This window comes from Formica exsecta, unplaced genomic scaffold, assembly GCF_003651465.1.
Source record: "Formica exsecta isolate Colony F162 unplaced genomic scaffold, ASM365146v1 scaffold18, whole genome shotgun sequence".
Lineage (NCBI taxonomy): Eukaryota > Metazoa > Arthropoda > Insecta > Hymenoptera > Formicidae > Formica > Formica exsecta.
In genome coordinates, this window is record NW_021849113.1 from 53,567 (window position 1) to 59,566 (window position 6,000).

At 32.9% G+C, this 6,000-nt stretch overlaps 1 protein-coding gene across 11 annotated transcripts in view; it reads right to left on the reverse strand.

Moving 5' to 3' along the window:
- Window positions 1-6,000, reverse strand: part of LOC115233618 (uncharacterized protein CG43867) — a 73,828-nt gene that overhangs the window by 39,427 nt on the left and 28,401 nt on the right. The window contains exon 1 of one of the 11 annotated variants that reach the window (XM_029804145.1): window positions 451-618. The exons of 7 other annotated variants lie outside the window; for them this stretch is intronic. The gene's annotated coding sequence lies outside the window, so the exon portion shown is untranslated. Of the gene's footprint in view, window positions 1-263; window positions 385-412; window positions 619-6,000 lie in introns of those variants that run through there. 3 more of the 11 variants (XM_029804143.1, XM_029804146.1, XM_029804144.1) reach the window with 3 other exon arrangements.

Below are 6,000 nucleotides of genomic sequence, written 5' to 3' on the forward strand. Positions count from 1 at the left end.
CATGTTTTTTATGGTGCAATTATCGCATGATCTAATACGATCGTCAGTCTGTTTCAATATTTACTTAACAAGTATTTTACTTGGATATAGTTTCGATTTTTGATAATAAAAAAAAATAAATAAAATGAATGGAAATGGAGAAAAATGATTTGACATTTGAACAAAAAATTTAGTATATTATATTTACGAAAGAGATATAAAAAAAAAATTCTTTCTCACAAAAAACAAAAAGATCACTGTGGAAACTGATGTAGGATATTTACAGACGTGCTCCAATATTGTACTTTCTCTATCGCTCTATGTTTCATCACTTTCGATACCAAGTATTGATAGACGGAAGCCTCGCATTCGCGTCACAGAGAAAAGAAAAAAATCAAGAAAAAAATTAAATTTTCCCCAAATGTTTACGTACTATCTCGGCAACCCCTATGTCCCTTCGATATAATTTACATTATACACTACGGGATGAAATCTATCCGCGGTCGTCAAGCGCGACGCTGTCAGATCGATGTGGCGCGGATCGCGGGATTACAGATCGCATGTCGTCACGAAAGGTAGAAGGAGAACGTAGCACTCCGGTCGCGTTTCACGGACCACTGAGAGGGAAGTCACGTCTGTGTCGCGGTGGCAGTGGCAATGCCGGGAGTTGCGTCGGGCGCATACGTCACATGCGCGCCTTGCGCGTAGCGCGGCGCGGCATCGCATCGTCGTCGACACGGCTAGTAATGGCATTGATACTCTCTCGTGTCACTTGGAGGGATATATATACATATATCACAGTTGGGAAAATTTATATTTAGTCATTAAAAAATATGCCGGTTGAAATTTTTCTCTTAAATATTTAACAAGTCAATGTGTTAATTTAATATGTTGTTGTTGGGGTAATTAAACTCAAATGTTAAATTATTAAAATAACTAAAAATAAGATGAAAATCGTGCAAATTAGAAACATGCACATTGCTTCCTCATTATTTTATTTCGCTTACAAAGCTCCTTCTCATTGTCAGAGCAAACGGGTTTTTCTATTTTGACTTCCTTATGGAGGAAGATTTATTATGCTAAAAAATTTAGCCTGATATCTCGAAATTTGCGGAAGTTAAAGCGTGCACAGATATTTTCTAAAAAATTCAAAATTTTATAAGAAATAAACTCTTTCAAACATATCGTATATATGTGTGTATATGTATATGTATATCGTATGTATATGTATATATACACACATGTACGGACATTTAAAAAAAATGTGATTTTTCGATGTTTTGGAACATTCTGAACACTGGCATAGAAAATTGGTAAAAAAATTTTGTTACGAAAACAAAGCGACAAGATTTATTTGTTAAAATTTCCAAAAGAAAATGTTGATTTTATTCTATAGTAGGAGTGAGAGTGACAGACCGTCAATAATTTTCTTTCTAAATTTATTTCATCATTAAAAATATGTTGATTTTACACAATATTTATTTCAAATTACTATGAAATTTATACATTTATTTTGTGTTGAAATATTAATGTAGTATTAGTGTAACCATTTAACATATCCATATTATATTAAATTAACACAAAAATTTGTGGATCGTTTGGGACATGCAATATATGTTAAATTTAAGCCAAATTTTCTAATTGTGTATAATCGTAAAACGTCGAATCTGAGAAATTTAAATTATTCGATGATTATATAGATAACTCGAAAAGCCATATAAAACACTTAAAAGATTATCAAGTATATTCATGCAAAAGGTTTATCATTTATTTATTAAATTCTACTTAAATAAAATTATTGATTTCAATTTTTCCAAGAAAACAATTAGAAAACTTATTTTTCTAGATGATAATTATATGTTTGATCAATAAAATTACTTTGAAACTGTACGATTACACAATTCAGAAGTGCTCCATTAAAAAAAAAAAAACCTTTTTTACAAATGTTTTGCGATATCCATGTAGTTTGCTACGTTACTTATAATGATATTACATCAGATAGATAAATGATCGAATTCTATCCCGACATGATTTATGTCTACGCAGATTCGTCCCCTCTCGATAATACATTCGGGATAAGATGAAATTAGCATCGCCTCGTAATGCTAATTGCGAATGTATACACGCTGTATATGATAAAAGTGATCGAAACGAAACAAAGTTTCATCGATGATCTCGAGAGATTTTCTTCTAACGCATTAATTGTTTGGCGAGATCGGCTATAGCGAAACGTGACTATCGAAAATAAGTCTTCACCCGGCACGCGCTCTCAATTTGATTAATCGATTCCACCTAAATTAATTAATCCGCGACCAGCATAGCATCATTAATAGCTGCCTTTCGTGAGCGGTAGTTATGACGGGAATTTTAGTGAAATTCCTACTGACCGTAGTAATTTCTAGGATGATCGTTATCACGCATTATCGGTTATAGCGCAAGTTCGAGAAAGTTTTTCATACACAATGCATTTTCGAGCATTTTAATTCAATAGCATATGCGATATGTCCTAGAATATTTTTTCAACTGTACACTGAGAAAAAAAAGTTGTTAACTTGAATAAATTCGTCCAACTAATTATTATTTCTTTGTATTTCTTTAATTGAAATATTTAAATATTTAAGTCAAATACGACATATTAAATCTAACACGACGTATATTTGACTTAAATATTTCAATTAAAGAAATACATAGAAATAGTAATTAGTTGGACGAATTTAGTCAAGTGAACAACTTTTTTTCTCAGTATAGAGAAAACGATCTAGATATCAAATAAAAAAATTAGGGAGAATTATTTGACATTAAAATTTCTGAGAATAGAGTTACATGAAAATATAAATAAATAATTTTAATAAATAATTTATAAAATAAAATATAAAATAAACAATTTTTAATTATTAAGATATTTAATAATATACTTAAGCTTTAGGAAAATCAAATTATTTCGACGAAAAACATGGGCAGAAAATAATTTGTCGAGAATGAAAAATTAATTCAGCAAATATATGAGATATCTATTCCGAATAAATGTCCAGTAGATATACTATATTCGCGATAGAGACATACATAAATCGCTTCGCTCTACAAGCAAAGAAGGATTCTTCGTCTGAAAGGGTTTTCTCTGGCCTCAACCTTTTAAAGTTGGCCTAAGTGAATTTTGGTTTGGAAGCTGCGACAGACTCCTGGAAGGTCAAAGGATCTTTCTTCGATGGAACGAGAAAGCGAGGCGTCGCCGCCATTGCTCACAAACAAAATCAATATTTAATTTTACGGACTTTTATCGCGGTCGAAACTTCAAGCACACGGGAAGGAAGCAAGAAAGGACGGAAGGGAAGCACGAAGAGAAGCGAGAAAGTAGGGAATCTTTCAAACTCGATAAGATTCGAGAGAATCAAGATTGTTGGGCTCCTTTCCGAATCGGAAACAGTCTATTCACACGCGCGTTTATACAAATACATACAATTCTGTATACTCTCTAAACAACATTTCCTCGCGATTATATCCGTCGACGGATATAGTAGAATATAGAAGAGAAATATATATAAAACATATAAATATATATATAAATAAACAGAAAAAATATATATAATAAAGAAAAAAAAATAGAAATAAAAGAAATAAAATTAAAAAAAAATAAAAATAGAGATTTGACTCTATTTTTTATGCCAATAAAATTGAAATAAATAAATAAAAATTAAAATAAATAAAATATAATATAAAAAAATTGTAAGTATATTTACAGTTTATTTATTTTTTGAGAGCGGATCATATTTTAAATTTCTATTAAAATAGGGACTGAGACTCTCCGGCGAAGCAGGCTGATTCATTTCCGAGATATGCTTGATTATGTTTGCCGTCGTTACCGCGGGGATGAAGCAGCGTCGGAATGACTCCATAACATTAGCTCGTTCTTCCAAATGCAAATTTAATGAGGCAGAAAAGATTCCGCTTTCTGTTATCGGGGCCACTTTACTACTCTGGCCTTTATAATTACGTTAGGTTTTGCTATTTAGATTTTACATTACTTTTTTATATTCAAGATCCCGATTATGCGCGTATAACGATGGGCAATTAAATTTAATGGAAACGGAAGTTGCGCCGATGCTTGTATAACGGATCACCCAGTTTCGAAATAGAGTCAGAAAGACAGAATGGGACGGTATAAACGCGATTACGTCATTCACACACGTAAAACGGCGGTATTACAAGCGGAGTAGAAATCCGCGATTAGACGTATCCGGGACTCAATTTTACGATCCCGAGAGAATTTCCCGGCGTCTGCGACGCGTGCCGAATAATGTACGAGCAAGCCCGGCCAATGACACATCATTCGTCTCTATACTAATCTGAGTAAAGGAGATTAGATATACTACCGTAGCCATTAATTCAGCACCAAAAGATACGTATACTTTTCTCCGGGAATCTCCGATCTCCTTTATGTCACATCTTCCCACACTATCTCTCAATTATCCGAGTGAAGCTTTTTCATTTCTTGGAAGACATGTATATGAGAAATGTAAAATAGTCGCCACGTGCACTCAATGTCTAAAAAAGGTGCAATCTTAAAAAAAAAAGTTCCAATTTAAACTTAAACGCTATTAATGACGAAATAAATCCTTTAATGAGGGATCAGAAATCGAGATAATTCACATTCTGAAAATTTTATTAATTATTATTCGATGGCGAAAAGTGCAGTAGGAGAGAAGTGAAAGGAGGGAGATAAAAGTGTGAAGATAAAAAAAAAAAAAAAAAGTCCGTAGGACATCTAATGATGCTTAGCACCAGTCGAAGGCGCTATCTGGTACTTGTCTCGCCATCAAAGATGCAGCACGCACTACTCGAGAAAGAGAGAGAGAGAGAGAGAGAGATGATGATGAATCGTCGAAGGAGCCATTTGTCATTGTCATAAACGGTACGAAGGGAAAACGTAAACTCGAATCGCGCACACTCAGTTTGCGCCTGGATAATTACCGGCGTGTACCTTCCAATAATGCTCTCTCGTTCAACCACTTCTATTCCGTCAAGAATCTCTCCACCAACGACTCTCTTATCGTCGACTAAATTGCGCGGGAAAAAAAGAGTCCTCGTCGCACAATATCAACGATGTCGAACTTGTATGAAAATACATCGCTACGAAATCTTTTCTTTTTTTATTTCTTCATGTCATAGAGGAAGCTTTGTTTTCGTGAAAAATTTTTTTTTTCCAGTTTTCTATGCGTTCGGAATGTTCCAAAATGTCAAAAAATCACATTTAAATTCCGCAAATTTTGAGATATCGGGCTAATTTTTTGAAAATGAAGAGTATCATTAAAGGATGAGTGGTATTGAATTTAATGAGAATTGGTGAAAGGGGGTTCATTTTTTATGAAATTTTGAATTTTTTGAAAAATGTCTACGCATGCTCTAATTTTCGCAAATTTTGAGATATCGGGCTAATTTTTTTTTACATGAATAGAGTATCATTAAAAGTTGATTGGTATTGAATTTGATGAGAATTGATGAAAGGGTTTATTTTTTATGAAATTTTAAATTTTTTAAAAGTCTGTGCACGCTTTAACTTCCGCAAATTTCGAGATATCGGGCTAAATTTTTTAACACGATAAAGCTTCCCTTTATGAGAAAGCCAAAATTGAAAAATCCGTTTGCTCTGAGGAGGAGCTTTGTGAGCGAAATAAAATGATGAGGAAGTAATACAAGTTTCTAATTTGCACGATTTTCATCTAGTTTTTTTTTTTTTAGAGTATCATTAAAGGTTGATTGGTATTGAATTTGATGAGAATTGATGAAAGGGTTTATTTTTTATGAAATTTTGAATTTTTTAAAAAATGTCTGTGCACGCTTTAACTTCCGCAAATTTCGAGATATCGGGCTAAATTTTTTAACACGATAAAGCTTCCCTTTATGAGAAAGCCAAAATTGAAAAATCCGTTTGCTCTGAGGAGGAGCTTTGTGAGCGAAATAAAATGATGAGGAAGTAATACAAGTTTCTAATTTGCACGATTTTCATCTAGTTTTTTTTTTTTT